The 23,134-nt window shown below is 32.7% G+C and overlaps 1 pseudogene; it reads right to left on the bottom strand.

The window, feature by feature from the left end:
• Window positions 1-937: 937 nt before the first annotated feature.
• The window catches only part of LOC128127890 (mitochondrial import inner membrane translocase subunit TIM23-2-like), a 66,917-nt pseudogene continuing 44,720 nt past the window's right edge, over window positions 938-23,134 (bottom strand).

Genomic DNA, 23,134 nt, shown 5'->3' with positions numbered 1-23,134 from the left:
GGAGTAATCAATATCATTACTTCTTGTAACTTGAAAACTTTTAATAAATATAAAATTTGCAATTTTTAAGTCAAATTGATAGAAATATTTAAGAATTATATAAAAGTAAAAACTTAAAAATTAAAACTGGCCTTCTGTAGGACGCGAAATTAATAAATACATCTGCAGTAGGATGTGCAGCTCAAGCAACTTCAACTCTGCAAAAGCATAGAGCAATTTAATAGAGAAGCTGAGGGTTAGATGATTAGATCCTAACTTTTTACAAATTTACGCTCATCTATTATCTATTCCATTTCTCAAATACTTCAGTAACATCATTTTCCAGACACTACTTAATGGATAGTTGTTGTCTTGTTGATCATGGGAAATCAACTTGAGAGTTATCATTTGAATTTATGAAAACATGTAAAGATAAAAAAGTGAACTCGTCAGAAGAAAGTAAATATGTTACCATTTGAATTCAGTTAATTTTTTTTATCTTACCCTTGTCACAATTCGTCCAACTGGAGTAGAGTCAAAGAATACCATGGGGGCACGTGTAATTGAATCGGTAAATTTAGTAAAGAATGATTTGGAGGCATATTGTTCCTCTCTCAGACTCACCAACAACACGCGAGTTTAAACTTCGTGTTGTGTAGTCACAACAATTAGAACATGATAAATTGAAAGCCTTACAGCCCCTGTATCTGCAATAATCAAACATCAGAAATATTCATCAACCAAATATTCAATTTGTGTTCTCACCTGAACAAATATTCATCAACCAATAAAGCCAGAAAAACCTGTGTTGATACAATTCCCATATCAAAGTCTACAATGATTTATTTGTGACTAAACCCTTCCAGTCACTTACAAAACAAAATCACGCGTTTCATTCCATGCCAAATTATGTCAATCATCTAAAGTATTGTAAAATACTAAAATATTGTAAAAGACTACAGATGAATCACCTTTGGAGATCTCAAAAGACCAAGACTTGTAGTAAGATGAAATTGAATACAGATCGAGCTCAGATTGGTACGTATCTCTTCAAAATCTGCTTCCCCGTCATGACTAATCCCACCGCTATTCCACCAATAGCTCCGGCAACAGCCGTCGACCTAGGGCTGGCCGCCGTTTTGTAAAGCACTCCAGTCGCTAATCCAACCACCACGCCCCAGTCGCTAATCCAACCACCACGCATTTCATTCCAGTTAACCCTAAGTTTCATGGTGTCTCTAGCCTCGGAAGCCTTCATGCCCTCTAATAAACCTTTCCCGGCGCCAACTACTGCGCTGCTGAGGTAACCAATACCAGTGTAGTATGTCAGGTTTTCGCCCCATGAACGCCGTTGAGCGATGGATTCCTCTTGAAGGAGGTATTCAGGAGATGTGGGAGGTTTATACAGGGTTTGTGCGGGGACTCTATAAGATCTTGGTAAGGATTGTATAGTTGACGGTTGTCGTGGTGGTCGCCGCTTTCGTTTTGATCTAAAGATCACGGTTGGTAATACAGGTCGTAGTTAGGGCTACGATTAGGGTTTCGATCTTTCAAGAATCTGATTCCAAAGGAGAGAGAGATAGAGCAAGAGAGAGAGAGAGAGAAGAACTGCATAAAGAACTATTAGGGTTTTTTGGTAGAGGATTTTAGAGGCGGGGTGTTTAATTTTTTGGGATTTCATTCCCCCCGGGCTATTAAAAATCAGAGACCGCGCCTTCCTTAAAAAAATATAAAGCGACACATTTACACGACGCACATTTTTATGATAGGTGCCCTCCGTGTTTTTAATTTTTTTTCTTGGACACTAATTTTAGGGCGCGCACAAAATGCGTGTTCTCTGTCCTTCAAATTTTGCAAAACTGACATTATTTTTTAGGGCACGCACAAATGCGCGTCCTCTATCAGCGAGTGTCATTGTTTGCGCGTCGTTAAAGGGCTGTTTTCTAGTAGTGTATAGATTACAACTGGTGAACACGTAGTCCAAAACATCTGGTAAACACTTAGTTCAAAAGTAACTAGTGAACACACTTAGTTCAAAATACCTAGTGAACACACTCAGTTCAAAGATACGTAGTGAACACACTCAGTTCAAAATACCTAATGAGCACCTAGTTCAAAAACACCTACATGTTACGAGCTTACTAGCGTTCCACCGGACCGTATAGTATCGCCCATGGTCATCATCTATACTCCACTAGATGACTAGATCACTGACAACATTGATGTCTCCCATCGTGTTATCACAAAACAACTATTTCATCTACCCATGTTTTACCCAACACATTTTGTAGATATAAAATACATATACAGTTTAAATCATTTAAAACATGTATAAAAATCTTTCACCCAGCATAGACAGCAAGTATTCGGACAATATGCACACACAACACGTAATTTATATTAAAATACTTCATATCTATGTGTAAGATGAAAGGGACTATGCACTCACCTGAGAAGGTGGTGACTCGGTACTCGGACAGCGCTTCGTTTACTTTAAAATAATTTCCTTCGACGGAACCTAGTATTATTACCGCTAGATTTTAGTCTAATATTTACCGTGACTAATTATTAGTCTTATTATTATTATTATTATTATATAAGCGTTTAAACAATACTTTCCAACGACTATGTACAGACATGGGCCAGACATAAAACACCGGAGGGCAGGACCATTTTGGCATATAACACTTCTGAAATCCAACAACCCTATGCGGCCCTTTAAACCAGATTCCCCGTACCGCAAGTAGTTAAAAAGATATTATAACGACACTTATATAAGTCATAATAATAGCTCAAATATTTATTATAAATTTATAATAACAATACTAATTTTAAATATAAACTATATTTAAAATAGGGTAAGCATAACTTACTTACAAGGGGATTTTAGCTAGGAGTCGGGCTCTGTAGGGGCATAACTTCGTCGCTGAATCTTTCTAAGAAAGATTCGTGCAGCGCTTCAGCGCTCACCTTACTATACTAAAACTACAGAAAGAGAAGTCGAATCACGAGGGACCGAAATGCTCGGGGGATAAGGAGAGAAAGACTCTTGAATCAAGAGAATGGTGCAAGAAATATGAGAGCCCAAGCCTCTTATTTATAGTAATTGAATTTACAAAAACTACCCTCCATAATTACTTAATGACCTTATAGTTATATAAACAACTAAACACCCCTTTATAATACTATTTTAAATAGATTTAACAATATTTGCACTAAACTAATGTCGAAAGAACTCAACATTAGTCTTATAATGACCGCATCGTCGATACCTTTCTAATGATATATACATATGTATATATATATATATATATATATATATATATGTGTGTGTGTGTGTGTGTGTACGTATATATGATTTATACTTTATTTTAATACGTAAATATGCTATTATAATTTGTAACTCGTTCATACGAACTCCGTTTTTGACATTCTTTATATCCACGCGTAGGTGGAGACGTACTCTACAACTTTCGTTTAGACTCTGTCGGCTAATTTTGACTTTATTTTTAAAGTTATATTTTTAGCAGACCGGGACAAGATTGGTCCGTTAATTCCTCATAACTTCTTCATACGGAGTCAGATTTGGGCGTTCTTTTTATCGAAGTTCTTAGTTTAACATATTCTACGACTTTCGTTTAGAGCGCCAAGGCTAAATCTCGCTCTATCGTAAATTCACTATTTACGCCTCCCGGTATCGAGCCGGTTCCGTCGCGAAACTTCGACGGGTCATAACTTTTTCGTTATAACTCGAATTTCGGCGTTCTTTATATGTACGGAAACCTAGTGACATATACTACAACTTGGTTTAAATTATTTATAAGCTTCTGTCGAAAAGTCGTTTTCGACACTTATTGCCTCTAATTTGACTAGCCTAGATCTACGGGCGTTACAGTTTACGGCCGTAAACTCCATCTTATGGCCGTAAACTCCAATTCTTGGAGTTTTGAGGCTTGAATATTGTACATTGAACTCTAGAGTATACTTCCTATAATTACATCTTGAAGGTACTAGGCTTTAGAACACTCAAACAAACTCTAAACAGTGCTAAAAGTTAGCAGAAACGAGTCTGACCTTTATTAAAGTGAATGGTTGTACAAGATAAAAATTTCGGGTTGTCACATCATCCCCCCGTTAGAGAGAATTCGGTCCTGAAATTAGAGTTTAAGCAATTTAAGTTACAAATAACTAAGCGAAAAGATGAGGATATTTCAATTTCATTTGATCCTCGTACTCCCAAGTGAATTCAGGTCCTCGCTTGGCGTTCCAGCGAACCTTCACTATCAGGATACGACTTTGTTTCATTTGCTTGACCTCTCGGTCCATGATCTCTACAGGTTCTTCCACGAAGTTGAGGCTCTCGTTGATCTCGATCTCGTCGAGGTGGATTACAAGAGTCTCGTCGGACAGACGCTTTTTCAAGTTCGAGACGTGGAAAGTAGAATGTACGTTACTGAGTTCGCGAGGTAGGTTGAGTTTGTAAGCTACAGGGCCGATTCTAGCGAGAATTTCAAAAGGCCCTTCGTATCTTGGATTTTGCTTTCCACGCTTTACGAAGCGTATCAAGCCCTTCCAGGGTGAGACTTTCAAAAGAACAGGGTCTCCCACCTGGAATTCCAAAGGTTTCCTTCTCTTGTCTGCATAGCTTTTCTGTCGGTCTCTAGAGGCTTTCAATCGTTCACGAATCTAAACGATCTTCTCTGTCGTTTCCCAAATGATCTCCGGACCTATGAGAGTGTTGTTAGGAACTCGTCCTTTTCCTAACTGGGTGTCACCCACCTTAGCCCAGCTCGGAGGGGATCTGCACTTTCAGCCATAGAGGGCTTCAAATGGAGCAGCCTTTATGCTCATGTGATAACTATTGTTGTAGGAAAACTCGACAAGGGGTAAATGAGTATCCCATGCCTTTCCAAATTCGATTACACAGGCTCGCAAAATATCTTCCAAGGTTTGAATAGTCCTCTCAATTTGTCCGTCGGTTTGCGGATGGTAGGTTGTACTCATGTCCATCCTCGTTCCAAGGGAACTTTGTAGTGACTGCCAAAACCTCGAAGTGAATCTACTATCCCTATCAGAGATAATGGATATGGGAACACCATGCATTTATACGATCTCTCTAATGTAAGTTCTTGTTAGTTTTTCCATCTTGTCAGTCTCTTTGATAGGCAGGAAGTGTGCGGACTTGGTTAACTTGTCAACGATCACCCATATGGTATCAAGACCACCCGTTATCTTGGGTAACTTGGTTATGAAGTCCATCGTGATCCGCTCCTACTTCCATTAAGGTATCTCCGGTTGCTGAAGTAAACCTGATGGTTTCTGGTATTCGACCTTAACCTTGGCGCAAGTACGACATTAACTCACGAAGGTAGCAATCTCTGCTTTCATGTTAGGCCACCAGTATAAATTTTTAAGATCCAGATACATCTTATCTGAACCTGGGTGAATGGAATAACGAGTGTTGTGCGCCTCGGTCATGACCAAATCTCTGAAGCCATCGTGTTTCGGTGCCCAGATCCGATCTATGAAATATAGAGCTCTGCCAACCTTGACTTCCAAGTTCTTATCCATCCCTCTCAGGGATTAACCCGCCACATTTTGAGGTTTCAAAGCATCGAGCTGAGCCTCCTTAATTTGTCTGGACAAGTGTGAATGGATAGTCATAGTCAATGATTTGAATCTACGACCAGAGTATTCTTTCCGACTTAGGGCGTCAGCTACTACGTTGGCCTTGCCGGGATGATAACGAATTTCAAATTCGTAGTCACTGAGTAGCTCGACCCACCGTCTTTGTCTCATGTTGAGCTCCTTCTGGTCAAATATATGTTGTAGGATTTTGTGGTCTGTAAAGATAGTGCTTTTCGCACCATACATATATTGTCTCCAGATCTTTACAGAAAATACAACTGCTCCTAACTCAAGATGATGCGTGGTGTAGTTGACCTCGTGTGTCTTCAGCTGTCTTAAGGCATAGACAATGACCTTACCTCGTTCCATCAGAACACAGCCGAGCCCCTGCTTGGATGCATCGCAATAGACCATGAAGTCTTCTATTCCTTCTGGGGGGGATAGTATCGATGCAGTGCATAAGGCTCGCTTCAGCGTTTGGAACACTTTCTATTGCTTCTCTTCCCAGTCAAAGACCATGCCCTTCTGGGTCAAAGTCGTAAGAGGTTTCGCAATCCGAGATAAGTTCTCAATGAACCTACGATAGTAGCCCGCAAGGCCTAGAAATTGACAAATTTCTGTAGGCGTCTTCGATGCTGACCAGTTCTCAATGGCTTTGATTTTGGAAGGGTCCACATGAATTCCCTCTTCACTAACAACGTGACCCAGGAATTCGACTATTCAAATCCAAAACTCGCATTTAGAGAACTTCGTGTAGAGCTTCTCTGATCGTAACGTTTCCAAGATCTGACGTAGATGCTTACTATGCTCTTCCTTACTACGAGAGTAGATAAGTATGTCATCTATGAAGACAATAACGAAGTGATCCAATTAAGGACGACATACCCTATTCATTAAGTCCATGAATACTACGGGCGCATTAGTCAATCCGAATGGCATCACTACAAACTCGTAGTGTCCGTAACGAGTTCGGAAGGCTGTCTTCGGGACATCCTCCTCTAGTACTCGTAACTGGTGATACCCGGATCTCAGATCTATCTTTGAAAAGTAATTTGCCCCTTGCAGTTGGTCGAACAAATCATTTATGCGAGGCAGAGGGTAACGATTCTTAACGGTAAGCTTGTTGAGCTCCCTGTAGTCGATGCACATTCGAAACAATCTGTCTTTCTTCTTGATGAACAAGACCGGTGCTCCCCAGGGTCAGAAGCTTGGTCTTATGAAGCCCTTGCTGAGCAGTTCATTAAGTTGACCTGACAGTTCTTGCATCTCAGTAGGTTCTAGACGATAGGGTGATTTGGATACTGGGGTAGCCCCTGGAACTAAGTCGATTCTGAACTCGACTTGACGTTGTGGAGGTAAAATTTAAGGTCCGAGAGTATGGATAGTCTCGTTGTAAGGATTAACGGGGCGGGGTAAGAGTTGCTTATGTATATATATGGTGAAATTGTATATTCTTTGAGTTCTAAATTAAATATATGATATAACATTGTGTGATTGAAATCCATATGTACTCACCAGGTTTCCCAACCTAACCCACTCAGTTTATTTATATCACAGGTGTTGATATGAAGTCACATTACACTGAGAGATTAAAGACATGTAGATCACTAGTGTAAATGAATGTAAGTTCTGTTTATGCTTATGTTTATGTATTGACGATGACATCCCAAATGTTTTAAAATGAATAAAAATACATTTCCTCTGGAATGCTTTGATAACGTATTTATCATGTTTTACTGGGAACAAATTCCGCAACATTTTTATTAAATGGATTACTCTGATTTTTATAAAGCATAAACAAAAATCGGTCTTTTCTGGTCGTGAAAATGGGGATGTCACAGAAGTTAAACCCTAAAGGCTTGAATTTTCACATATGGCTTGGGTTCTTGAAACCCTAGCCTCCACCCCCTTTAATTTTGAAAATGGCTAGGTTCCTTAGGGTTTTCTAGTTGCCATAATTATTGTTTTAAAAGCCTTAAAATAGAATAACTAAAATTGGATAACCTAAACCCTAATTTTTGAAAATTGGATAGGGTTATGGATTAGGATTAAATTTGGATCATTTAATTAATTGTTTAACAGAAAATAATTATTTAATCCCGAAATGATTTAAATTAATTTAATTAATAGTTTAATTAAGAAATAAAGATTAAATCATATTTGATTTAAATTAATTTAATTAAAAGTTAATTAAATGATAAAGATTAAATCATAATTGATTTAAATTAACTTAACTTAAAAGTTTAATTTAGATCATTAATGTTGAAACCTTATATTTTGAAATGTTTTAAAATACACCTTATATATAATATTAAAAGTTAATTAATATATATATGAGAGAAAGTTAGTCGAATCGCTAGTATGCCTCATTCACGAAGCCATACTATTAAAGGTGGTATAAGTTTTAAAAGTAGATAACCTCATTAAAAATATAATGATAAAAAAGTACTAGAACCATCTTAAAAAAATCGCACTCTAGTTACTTTAAGAAAATGTGAAAAGTATGTTAATCCATGAAAACACACATCATGCTTTATATGTCGTTAGTGGAGCGTGTGTGGTTAACCAACATACTAATATGGACTATAAGGAGATATGATGGGCATCTTGGAAATTATCATTGTTGATGGAGCATGTGTGGTTAACCGACACATCAATTTGAGAAGATAAAAGACATCGAGGTTGTCAAGTGTGTTTGCATAGTTATTCACATCTCGTTTGTGATCCTCATCATCCCAATCACAAAAGTGAGAGAATAATATGAGACTATTTATATTAAATAGTTTTGAGACCATAGTTAATTAGTTTATTATTGTGTTTAACTTTGCATGTTTTACTTTATAAATGATTTGATTATTCAAATTCCACAGTCGCTCATACTTTTGGAAGTAAGTAGTGAATTAAGACTGTCATGAATTGAGCTCTAGATTGTCTACGAGGATTATACATTGAAATAACATTGCTACAATGTTCATGAGTACTTAGAAAAATGGGGATTTTGAGTATTGGATAACCTCATGCTCAGTGAACTAAAGCATGGATTCTATCCCGCCTAATTATGAGACGATAATATATTTGATTCTTAAAACAAAGATATATGAGTTGTAATTTACAAGTCAGTTGTGCATTGGTATTGCGAAAACACATCAGTAATGTGATGTCATAAAACATAGTGTCAGGCATGATTTTTTGAGTAAAATATACAAGCATAAAGTCAAAGTTTCTTCGTTCTTTTTTCCCTAACGGGATAAGACATATCTTTGGGCCCCTAGATATTTTGTTGTCGACGTCTGAAGTGTTTGTATGAGCCTGGACTGAATTGATGTGTTCAATTAGTAGGCTGAATTGAGATGTCATAAATCATGAAGACACATCATAGCATTGGCCCAACTTTAAAAATTAGGTCAGGGCCTAGTAGAAACTTGGGTCAACCTAGAATCTAGGAGCAATATGCTTGACTTTCACAATTCGCATGAATCGTTTAGCTAATGTAGAAATTGACAATATCCAATTTAAAACGAACTACAAACATCATGTATAATTGAAAAGGGATATGAAACTCTAAAATAATTTGAAATCTTCAAATTTCATTTCATTATGATTGTCAAAAGTCTAACAAAATCCGAAAACCCTAAAAAGCCATAAAAACTCAAATTTATAAACTATAACATCTAAAACTCCATAAAATTTGTCACGAACCTTATAATATCAAATTTAAAATAATTAATTTATGCAATATAAAAAATATAGAAAAATTAAATTATCAATATTATTCCTAAATTATATGTTAAATTAACAAAGATTTAATAAACAAATCAAGACTTAAACAAAATTTATAAAAACTTTGAAAGTTATTAAAATTGGAGGGATTTATTCAAAAAAAAAATAGATGAGGGAGGGAGCCTCTATCCTCCTTAATAATTTTAGCCATTTCTCCCCAATACACCACTTTCCTAAAACTTAATCATTTACTTCATTTCTTCACTCCATCTTCTTCCTTCACTCTCTCTCACACTCCACCACTTCCATAACTCAACTCTCTCTTTTTTCTCCCTCTCATCCACGAAAATCATCAACCTAGAACACTCTCTCAACCATAACAATCAAGTCCATCAAGTGTTGTTTAAAGGTAATCACAAAAAGCGTTCATTTTCTCTTCACTTTTCTTTCATAACGTTATGATTTCATGCATATCTTCTTCTCCCACACCATATTTATTGAAAAAATCATGAACACATGCACCAACCCATAGTTTTATGATGATGGTGGTAGTACTTCACCCAAAAACATAATGCATGCTGCAAGATTGTGAAGTCGCATGACATAAACTTATGTCAAAATCAAGGTAATGCACTTTTCTACAAGTTTTAGTGGAAAATGACCACATGCACCCTATGTTTTCTTTCAAAAACAAAACAACTTTTGAACATTTCAAACCCATGCATGGCCTTGAAACCGACATGCATGTGATGATCTTCAAGCATAAATGCTAGAGATTCAAAGTTTGTTGTTAACGACATCAAAAATGTTCATAAAAGATTTTAATCTATAAAAATATTTAGTAACCTTTTCTATTCAAAACTAATTTTCCCAGGATCTCAGTTATATAATATGATGATCTGGAAAGTTCGAAGTGTTGAATCATTTTTCTGGATTTATTATAGTTTTTGCAAGAAACCAAGGGGATAAATCGCATAAAATACTTATTTACGTCAATAAATTCTAGATAAATTCCTAAGTGACCTCTAATATATAAGAACATCCCTTATGAAGCTTCATAAGTTTTTTCTACTCTTTACTATTACTTTCTGTTTTATTTTGTTGAACTCAAATAAATCATAAAACTAAGTTCTGAGAAATAAAAACAACATTTCAGAATTTTAGCAACTTCTTGACTCTTTATAACACATAGATAAATATTTTTAAAATATTTCATAACATATTTATATTTTTCTATGATTTTCGTGTATTTAGTTGGTTAAATCAAGGAAAAATAGCTACACTTTAAATTCATAAAAAATTATAAGGACATTCTTTATTATAGTAGGATCACAAATAAATCATTAGTAATGGTTATTTACTCTTTACTAAATTTTCACGATTTAAAGCGCATTTAGTGGAATAAATTAGGGAAAAATAGCCAAACCACTATAAAAATCATAAAAACTAACCAAGACATTATTTTTTATAGTTTAATGCAAAATAATTTTTTTGAATATTTATCTTATTGTTTTACTATTTATTTCTATTTTCTTAATATTAAAAGCACATAAATCATGAAAACCGGACTCTACTTTTTGAAAACAACTTTTGATATTTGTTCCAACTTATATACATTATTTAACAGTTGCACAAAAATAGGGCAAATGCCATAAAGCCCTTAACTTTTAAAAAAAATTATCGGTTTTATCTTTGGACGTGTTTTAGGTCCAGTAAAGCCCCGATGTTTTATTTAATTTGTTCATTTATACCCTTGTAGCCAGTTTTAGGTAGACAATTGGTTACCTGATGCAGGTAAAGCCCTTGAGTTTTCACAAATATTCAGATTTATCCTTAAGTTTTCAAAAATGTTCGGATTTTACCCTTACTTTGATTATTATTATTATTATTGTTATTATTATTATTGTTATTATTATTATTATTACTACTACTATTATTTTTATTAACATAATTATCACTGTTATTATTATATATGTTTAATACACTTTTAAATGTATAAAAATAATTTTATAGATTTAAAAATATATTTACTTGTATTTAGTATTTAAAAATATGTTTACTTCTATTTAGCATTTATATATATTTGAAAGTCAATATACGCCTTTAAAAAATATTTATATATATTAAAAATATATTTATTTGAATTTAGTAGGTATAAATATATATGTATTTCGTATAAAAATATATTGTATAGATGTTTATATAAATATATATATTTATAAGGTTTATATTGTATAAAAGATATAATTATATGTATTTGTACATATCAATAAGTATAAATATGTATTTATTTCACACACACACATATCTATCTATATATATATATATATATATATATATATATATATATATATATATATATATATATACTAGGCGAATGTCCGCGCGTTGCGCAGAAACACCTATATAGTTGAAATATTTACATATATATATATATATATATATATATATATATATATATATATATATATATATATATATATATATATTAAATATAACAATAACGTTGTTGTTAAATTTTATATAATAATTCGTATACTAAATTGATATAATATATTGATTATTTTGAATTATATGATAATATATACATCTACTATAACTGTATAATCTCAACCGTTTGAATGACTTCTACCCGTGAGTTACTCATGAATAAAATTAAATATAAAATATGGTTTAATATTATATATAGTTTTTGTTATTGTTAATTTATTTTTTGAAATTTATTGTTTAACGTTTTAATTTCGGTCATTATAATTATTTAAAACATCAAACATTGTTTTCTGATTTTAAAGGTAACAATATAATCATTTATATAGAGTTATATTTAACTATTTTTATTGTAAGTTATTTTAAGCTACTTATTTGAAAACTTTTAACGATTATACAAATATATTTTGGAAATATTTTAGTTAAGTTGAGATTATAATTCAGTTTTTGCATTTAACACTACAATTTATCACTTTTAAATATTCACAAAATCTTCATTGGGTTTTTTAAGTGGAACTGAAATTTATATTTAAGTTGACACTATGATGTTATATTTAAATTAACAATTTAAGTATTTTGTCAAAACTGTTCAAAAGTTACAGCTTTAAATTGGTAATCGTTTTCATACAACAACATCTTAATCAAATAAATTAAGTATAATCTGTTAAAAATTAAAGACATAACTTTATAAGTAGAAGTAAAGATGTTATTTTAATATTGAAATTTAGTTTATTTATGATTACACTTTTGGTTTGATATTTATTTAACATTATTAACCAACTTATAATCATTATTAGAAAGACGCTACAATTTATCACTTTTAACTATTTACAAAATATTATTTGGTTTATTTAAGTTAAACTAAAATTTATATTTAAGTTGATCCTGTAATGTTATATTTAAATTTATAATTTAAGTATTGTATACAAATTATTCAAACATTATAGCTTTAGTATGATAATGATTTACACCCAACAATATATTAAAACTAATAAATTAAGTATAATATGTTAAAAGTTAAAAAACATAACTTTATAAGTAGAAGTAAATATATATTCTTTTAATATTGAAATTTAGTTTATATATGATTAAATTTTATGTTTGATATTTATTTAATCTTATTAACCAACTTATAACCATTATTAGGAAGAAATTGAAAAGTCACTGGAGTTTCAAATGAATGTGGTATAAGGAAAAATGCATGAGAGTTTCAAATGAATGTGGTGAAAGGAAAAATGCTAGCTTTATATATATATATATATATATATATATATATATATATATATATATATATATATATATATATATATATATGCTATGTATTTATACATATTTATATGGTAAAACACATATAAAAAACATTTTTTTAATTCTTTGGTGATTCATCAACCAAAAAAAAAAAATTAGTGTTTTATATTTATCCGATAGTTGTTATACAAAATAAATACATATTTACATCTATTAAATACAAATAAATATATGTATTAAATACAAATAAAAACATATTTATACATTTAAAACTATTTTTATTTGTATTAATAGATATAAATATGCATTTAGTTTGTATAAAAACTATTTTATTTATATAAATATGAAATAAATACATATTTATACTTAGTAATATGTACAAAAAAACATATAATTATATCTTTTATACAATATAAACGTTATAAATAGGTACTTTTATATTTATATGTGTATAATATTAATTTATATGAAATAAATATATACTTATACTTACTAAACACAAATAAACACAATTTTAGTATATAGATACGTTTTTAAAGGAATACATAGGCTTTTAAATGTATACAAATACTAAATACAAGTATATATATATATATATATATATATATATATATATATATATATATATATATAAATACTTATATTAATAATAATATTTTTATACATTTAAAAATCTATTAAATAATAATAATAATAATAATAATAATAATAATAATCAAAATAATCAAAATAACAATCAAAGTATGGGTAAATCCGAACATTTTTGAAAACTTAAGGGTAAATCCGAACATTTTTTAAAACTCAAGGGCTTTACTGTCGTTAGGTAATCGGTAGGTTACCTAGATACCGGCTACAAGGGTATAAATGAACAAATTAAACAAAACATTGGGCTTTACTGGACCTAAATAACCAAAGGTAAAACCGACATTTTTGTGAAAAATTAACGGTTTTTATGTCATTTGCCCCCACAAAAATAATGAGATCTTTTCCGAACTTGTTACTATTTTTACATGAATTTGTATTGTTCAAGTGGTTAATTATGGTATAAAAAGCTAGACATATCTAAAATTCATGAAAAATTATTTGGTAGTCCTTAATTACAATTGGAACTAATATAATAAATTTGGTGAATTTTCTCAACTGTTTAATATTTTTGCACAAGTTTATGATATTTTCAAGGGAATAAATGGTGGAAAAATAGTTATACATATTTAAAAATCATGCAAAATTGTAGGGAAGTTCTTAAATGCAGTAAAAACTGAAGTAAAAAGTTTGGAAATTTTTAGTCTTGTTTTAATATTACTTTTTGAAATTTTTAGCCTTTAAAACACCTTTGTGAGTGCTAAAACACATTACAAATAATATCCCAAAATTTTAGATTTATCACTTAGAATTATCCTTACACTAAATAGTTTATAAAAATTTGAACATTTCAGAAAAATGGTTACACCTTATATTAAATCTAATTTTGAAACAATATTGACATTTCTCTATATGTAGGAATAAGTATATTAGTGTTTAATATTCTATCTAGAAACTCACTAGTGTATATCATTATCATAGGACCCCGATAGTGAGACATGTGGAAGTATCATGAGTCATCATTAGTAGCTTCTCGAACAATTATGACTATTCACAACCCCTATTTATTGTTTTTAATGTTTTGGGTGGAAAAACATGCCCATTTTTAATTGTGTTCTTTGTATTTAATTTATCTTGTATCAAACTGATTGTTAAATTTTCATGTATGTGTATGTAATTGTGAAACATGAGGCCTTACCGTCTCAAGTCCCTTTGAACTTTACACAATCCAATACCTCTTTGAGCAAATGGTAATTATGGATAACACTATTAAGAACTTGACAACTCCTCACTCACCCGTTTCGTGGAGTGTATTTTACCATATGCTATCTATGTTAGTGATAAACATAGATATTGATAGGGCATTATTCAGTCATAGGCTTGGATATGAACTCATTCTTTGATTATTATTATTGCATATATGAACTTATTACTTATTTTAGCAACGAACTTCTGTTATGGAAACTTTTATCAAAACTTTGATTACAATTCATAAAACCCTTATTTTTGTATACATGTGATCTCACCAACTATTTCCATAGTTAACCATCATTTACACGTTTTTTCATGGAATAATTAGTAAGTGATTATAAAGATTCGTCATCATAGAGCATGCTACATCATGTGGAAAAGTTATTTCATGAATTTAACTATTTAACAATGTTATTTTAGGAAAAACTTGTCTTTTGTTTATGTTTAATTATGGGTTGTAAACTTTAAATATTACAATTTTGGTGATGTCTCTTTATCCTTTTGCTATGAAACGTTTACTGTTGTCCTACCTCGTGTTTCCGCTTTAGCGGGGTGTGACAGTTGACATTGGTAGAAGTTTCTTCTGCAAATGATAGTAGGGTGGGGTGGGAATTCCTAGTGACATAGAAAGAATGTTAGAATATGCTAGTGTGGGCACTTGCATAGAGAAACTCTAGAAGAAGAATCTACGAAGATTAGCAGTGTGTACTCGTTCGAGAGTGAATATATATGATTAGATCGGTTGGTAGCGATCATGAGTAATGACTTAGGAACCTTGAGACAATTCTTAGGGCAATTACGTATAGGTGTGGAAGGTAGTATGAGATCGTACTACTGAAAGTATAGGATCCATATGAGGATCAGGAAGAGTTAAAAAGGTTTCTAGGGAGCTAGTTGAGAGTAGATAGCATTTAATACCATGATTTGTTGCGGTGTGTTTCCTCCTTTATCAATATTTTCCGGTTATGGTTGTTCCAGATGAAGACGAGTCTATTAATTGCTTGGGCCTTAGTTGACATGGTAGATTAGGTCTGATTAGTTCAGACTTGAGCGAGTTGTTCGATATTAAGATCTTGAGGGCTTTGTTAGAGGTAGTACTAGTTTGAGTCTCATGACTCCGGAATGAAGCAATTATGATGATCGGCATATGGACTGTTGTATGGTCAGCCGATGGTTCGTGTTGAAGTTTGTTATGACATGGTTATACTTTATTTCCAATCTCTTGTGTTTTAAGGAGAAAAGATTAGATTCTTACTAGATGATAGATGGAAAGGAAGATGATTTTTTCATTAGTGGGTGCTCCAAGGAGGCAAGGTTCGGCTTGCTATGAACCATCTTTGTCTTACAACGAAGGGATGATGGAGAGTTGTTTATCTAGTAGGTTTGATGGTCATGGTGGGGTCTATGCCATGATTCGAGTCTTCGACCCAATTTTAGGAAGAGTGGGGGTGTCCTATGAAGATCAAGAATATGGTTCCAAGGTCTGGACCAAAGGTCTGGAAGAGGAAGAAAAAATTGGTGCAAGTCCAGACACCACTGGAAGATCAAGATTGTTGATGCTCATCAGTAGATCAGGGAGGCTACGATTCTTGTTGCAGGTATAGGAATACACATGGACGAGTTTATCGTGCTTATAACTTAATGTGTTCTGAATGTGGTTATGGAAACACATGCAGCTAGGGTTGTAAGTAATGGAACATAGAGTGTATAATTCTTCGCAATCTGTAGGAGGTATGCCAAGGAAATTGTCTCCAATATTTAGAGGAATGGTGTTAGATCCAACAACCGCCCTGGTGGCTAGTGTGTTTTGTCATGCTATGGTGATTTGTGATGGTTATGTTAATGCTCGGGTTAGGAGGTGTATTTTGACCAACTCTGATCCAATCTTTGTTATCGACCCACGAGTAAGTTGTAGGAATAGATGGATAGATTGGTTGGCAGAAGTTTAATTTTGCTTTGGAAGCATTGAATTATTCATCCGAGAATCCTTCCATTTATCTGAAGACCCTACTAAATTGAATTACTTAGGCTTAGAATTTTTGGCTTAGCTCGACTTCATGTTCCCATAGGATAGGGTTTTGAGGCAGAGCTATTTATTCTAAGGAATATAAGATTGTATTAGGTATAGCTATAAGAATCAAGGATGGCAAGTCTTTGTGGAGTCGGTTTAGTACTTTGATGTCATAGATGGAAGTGTTGGATTAATGTCTAAGTCCATAACTATAATTGGTAAGACTTGACCCGACCCGGCATGGTCCATTTGGGTTGCATACCATCATGCACTTGGATAGACTATAATGAGAGAAATAAGACACTTATGGTTATTAATATATTATAAGTTCTAGTATATTAATAATAAGAATAATGAGATTATTTAATTAGTATTGATCAAGAATTAATCTAGGATTAATTAAGTGATCAAAAGAAGACTAATTAAATATATGGGTTGATTGTGTAAATCATCTATACTTGTATAGTGGGCTAATGCTCCATGGATAATCAAGTTGGGCTAAAACCCATAAGATGGTTCATGGATGCTCCATGGTGTATTTGAACCCATGGATCCAAGGAAATGGAAAGCCATGACAATTAAGAGTTTACCCTAATTGTAACACTATATAAAGATATTATTCTTGGCAAAATCGGCACTAGTATTATTCTAGAGAGGGCTAGCCGATTTCATGAGTTGTAAGAATTCTCTCAAGTTATTCTAAGTGTTTTGATGATTGTGATTCCACTTGAGGCTTCCACACTATTGGGGCTAAGCTCTTAAAGCTTGAAGACATCAAGCTACATCAAGAGGTATGTATTCTATCTTGTTACATTCATAGTTTTTGTATTCTAGATTAGGATAATACCTTGGATGTTCTTATTTGCATGTATAATAGAGAAAACATAGATCCAAGGTATTTAGGGTTGCATGTACACTTAGGAAGTGTTAGAATGCTCAAAACCCAACAGTGGTATCAGAGCCACGGGTTGTTTTCTGTTATATTGATGCAAATATTTTATTTTCAAAGTTGGAAAAAAAAAACATGAAGTTCGTCAAATTTTAAGATAATTACTTGTTCTTGTGAAAAAACTAATTATTTGTAAAATTTGAATAATTTGCTTTATGAGTTGAATTAGGTCAAATTTAATAAAAGATAAAATAATATGATTATTTTATTAGTTTTAAAAGTTTGATCTAAAGAGTTTTATTTTTTGAAACCTCCATAAGTTATGGATATGAAAAGGTTTTAAAAAAAAATTGATTCAAAGTTTTATGGAGTTACAAAAAATTTGGTGTTAATGTTTTAAAGGATTCCATAACTTAAGAATAAGTTATGGATCACCAAAAGTTTTTTGTGTTAGCTTGTTTTATGAGTGAATTTAGATTAATGAATAAAATTATGTGATAGTTGGTTTTAATCCAAATTAATCTAAGAATTGATTCTAAAATGTGTTTTTGTAACTTGTCATCAAGTTATATGAAAAGTCACATTTAAGAATCATAAAACTCATAAAAATTGGCAAAGGTTACAAAAAATGAAGAGTCTAGTTCTAATTAAATGGTTTTATGACTCCATAACTTGTCCTCAAGTTATGGAGGACCAAGAGTCTCTTCATTTAATAAAATAAAATAAAAAAAAAGGTGTAACCTTAATTAATTCCATAAGTTATAAAATAAAGAAAAGTTAATTCTTTTATTAGTTTAAAGTCTTCCATAACTTGTCCTCAAGTTATGGAACTTGAAGAGTTTTTGGATTAAAACTACTTTAAACACATAAGTTATGGAATTAATTAGTTTTGAATAGTTTCAAAACTTGCCCTCAAGTTTTGGAATTTGTAAAGTTTTCACTTATGAATACTTTAATTCCAAGTTAGCCCTTAGAATTTTAAAAGTTAAAATTCAACCCTTATACTTTATAATATTATAAGTTAATAATATATATATGTATAAGAGTAAAGTCAGTCTTACCGCTAGTACGCCTCATTCACGAAGCCGGTCTATAAGGTGGGTATAAGGTTGTTGCCTATAAAATGGCAACTTAATGGGTGTCCACTCTCACCCACCGCTTGCTTGACTGGTGGAGGGTCGTTAGCCGAACGGGTTTGACAGGACTAGAATTCTCCCTTCATTAAAAGTATTAATGATAATACTAAGTAACTAAACTCTTAATAATACCCAATCTTAGTTACTTAGGAAAAATGTGAATAAGGTGCTAACCCATGAAATTACACTTTACACTTTGTCTAAGTCGTTAGTGGAGCGTGTGTGGTTAACCGGCACACTAACTTGGACTTAACAAGGTAGGTAAAGGGTGACTTAATATTTATCATAGTATCGATGGAGCGTGTGTGGTTAACCGGCACATCGATTGAGGGGTAATTTATTAAGGGTACCAAGTGATTTGCATGGTTACTTCACACCTTGTTTTGTGATCCTCGGCATCCCAGTCACAAAACCTGAAGGGCACACTCGAGATTGAAACATGCCTTTGAAAAGTTCAATGAATCTCAAAGATCTAGGAGTTTCAAAAACCAATTAAAACCTAATAATACATTTCGTTTATCTTGGTGGAAATTGGTGAATCGTCATTCACCTACCTTCAAATATTTTATAGCTTGGATTACGGCATACCTCTTCTAAGTTATAAAATAGTTTGTTGGGTCCTAGCCTTAATATTTCATATTGGGTGTCATATTAAGGACTTAAGATCAACTATCTTGAATATCTCCCAAAAGATGTCTGGTTTAGACACTTATGATCTTCCCAAATCTCTTGAAACAAGGTTTCCTAATGAAGATGATGTCCCATGGATATCATACTTCTTTCTCCTCCTCCAATTATTCTCCCCAACCCACAAGTTCTTGAAAAAAGTTTAAGGTCACTCAAGCCCTATTGGCAAGGCAAGGTCTAGGTGTGGACACATCTTGGAGATGTAGTCACATATTGACAAGCCGGGAGAGTTGGGTGTCAAAGTCTTGAGAAAGTTGGTGGTTCAACTACTTTCTAAGTCATATAGTGAGTTCTTTTGGAACACCTATGAAAAATACTATGACAAGACCCTTAATGATCTTATCTATTTGTTAAGATCAACTTCCTAAAACTTTGTGGACATTGACAATGATGACATTGGATATCCAGTAAAGCATTCTCTTCCCAATGGAAAGGGATCGGCCAGAGTCAACTCGGTTGACCAAATGGTAAAGAGAAAAAGCTAAGTCTGTGATAGTCCCGTGTACCATTATCAAAGGGTCCATATGTTTATATTGCCAAAGGAAGGGGCATTGGTCACGAAGCTGCCAAATTTACCTAAGGATGTTAAAGTCAATAAGTTTGACTCTACTTCAGGTAAATTCCACTATCTAACTCTATTAAGTTTCTATTCTGAGATTCTTGATACATGATGTGACTGGGTCACATGGTGATGTTTTAAGAATCAAAGAAAAAGTGAAGAAACTTAAAGAAAGAATATGCTGAATCTGATGGCGTAGATGGATTTCTATCGCATAGTTTGAAGATCGGATTCTTGAGCTACTTCTTAGGAGTTATGAGATATTGCTTAAGGAATAGATAACAACAAGTTTTTCATATGGATTGTAAGGATAAGTTTTTCCGCAAAGTTTTAAAATAAAAGGAAATTTTTTTTGATTTTATTTATTTTAAAATATCCTTACAATGGCATTTGAGGAAAAATTGTTGCTTATATGATTCCATTAAGAGCAAGAGTGGAAATATGAAATTGATTCTTTCATTTGTGGTAATGTCTAAATTTACCAAATAAGGAAAGATTCTCATCACCCAAGTTTCAAGTGGACCGGAACTTGGAATCATGCAAGTTGTATAGCATGATGAATGAGAACTTTCAAGTTTTGGAAAATTAAGACTAATTACTTGTTCACATGGATGTGTGAGTCAAGTAAAGGACTAAGGGATCGAGTACACATTCTTGTGCACTGATTAAGTCCACCACAAAAGATCGATAAGAAGAATCAAATTAGGCAGAAGGATAAAAGTTTCTCAAATCTGAAAAGATGGGAGAGTACTTTAGTATCAGTTTTGTGATCATCTTAATGATTAAGAAACCATATCACAATTAGTTCTCTAAGGAAATCTTAGTGCATTCTTATGACTAAGAAGAGGAACTTGAATTGTTGAAATGGTTAAATCAAGAAGATGAGTCATACTTCGTTCCAATACAAGTCTTAGAGTCATACTCCAAGATTGTCATTTGAGTGACATGTCTTAAAGAAGGTTTAAAACACTTGTCAAATGTAAGAGTAAAAGTTTTCTACTCTTGTACATTTGAAATTGGTAAGTTGTGATGTTTTGGATAAAACAAAGACCAACTTAGGCCAATTGTGTGAAGTGTTTGTCTTGATTAGAATCCACACTATCTCTTGGATATTTGACAAGGGAGTCTTATAGGTCAAGAGGTCAGTGGGAGTCTTAAAAGTCTTGAAAGTCTCAAGAACTAATCAAGAATAAAACCTAAAGTTCTTCACTAGCACACAACTTGAGGTTCATAACCTATCGTGTTGACATATTCTGTGCCCATTCCAGTTAAAGTTGGTTTTGCATATGAGTTCTTAGAGTTCTCAATTTGTTGCACAACAACTTGGAAGCAATGGTAGGCCCTTGAGCTGCCAGGTGGCAAGAAATTAAGATTGAGTTCAGTCCATATGAGTTTGGATTTGTCATTATCCTTTTCTTGTGACTATGATTTTGACAATTCACATGGATAAGAACACATACACCATTAAATCTAAGTGTCATAAGGTTTCTCTCTGATTCATGAAAATGATGGTGAGGAAACACTTTCACTAAGTAGATTTTAGCTAGATAGCAATTGTGATATTTGCATTCTCAAAGTCGTTAGTGGAGCGCGTGTGGTTAACCGGCACACTAATTTGGACTTGTGAGAAGTGGCAAAAAGGTCTAAACATTATGATTACGGCATCCCTCTTCATAATTGTTTAGATACACAAGTGTGCTATCTAAGGGAAGGTGTATGATTTTGATACAGCTTTATCAAAACAATCTAGCATCAGAAATCTGAACTTTGGTAAGAAAGTCAATGAAGTATTGATTTCTAGAAGTCCAGCTGATTTCTGAGTACATGTCAAAGCTAGTGGGAGCATAAGTGTTATGCTATTAATCATCATGTTAGTGGGAGCATGATAATTATGATAAGTATTGCAAGTTAGCAATGTTAATTATAGAAAACAAAAGTTTCAATTGGGAAAAAGTTGTTTTGCTATAATTAAGGGAGAGGAAATTATGCTTCATCTCAAATCTATAAGCTTAGATCGTGAGGTTTTAATCATTTAGTCAAGGATATATATGAATTTCATGTTGGAATGGCTCAACATAAGGAAATTCTGTATATGGGTCCATTATTTGCGTTCTAAAATTCGATTATGATTACGGCATCCCTTTTCATAATCTGAATTATGAGAACTTGGCAAATTGAAATGGAAATATTATAGCAAAAGACTGGTTTAGTCTTTATGTAAGACATCATGAATCGTGTCCCATATGCTTCGGATATAGGATCGATTACATGTGCTATATTCATCCGTTCTAAAATTTTCCAAATGCCTGGGGCATTAAGAAGGGAAAAGGTTTAGAACTGGATATGACTAAAAGGATTAAACAATTGTCGAGGACAATCTAAGGTTTACCAAAGATTGGTTGCTCAAGGACAGTTGGAAGTATAGTGATAATTCTGGAAGGACCATATTGACATAATCTGTAAGGAGGCAACTCTTGTTCAGAAGTGATAGTCAAAATGGAATCTGGAAATGTTTCAAAGTTAGAATTTTCAATCTGTGTAAGATTAAGGAAACTTAATGCAAGAAGGATATTTCCAAGGCGTTGATCTCCTTTGGAATACTCTGTAATGATTGTTGCCAAGTCTTTGTGACTTTGTGCATAATCGTTACAAGAGGATCAATGCATATAAGTTTAGAATCTAACAGATTTCAGTAAATGGCATGAATTTGGAGTTCTTGCATTTGCAATAAGGATTTGGGAGTGTGAAAAGAGAATCATTGAAGTTATGTTCAATGGATCTAGTTCACAAAGTAAAGATCATAGACAAACATAGTATGCATACTTGGTGTGTGGCATGACTAGTGTTTAAGAAAACATAGTGTACATGCTTGGAGCATGGAACAATTATTGTTTTAAATTCAAGAATAGAGTTGATAGCTGAAACAGTATACAATGAATAATGTGTAATCATATGGT

The sequence above is a fragment of the Lactuca sativa genome, chromosome 8 (assembly GCF_002870075.4).
Source record: "Lactuca sativa cultivar Salinas chromosome 8, Lsat_Salinas_v11, whole genome shotgun sequence".
Taxonomy (NCBI): domain Eukaryota; kingdom Viridiplantae; phylum Streptophyta; class Magnoliopsida; order Asterales; family Asteraceae; genus Lactuca; species Lactuca sativa.
Note: the sequence above shows the minus strand (reverse complement) of the source record. Positions and strands in the feature narration are given on the sequence as shown.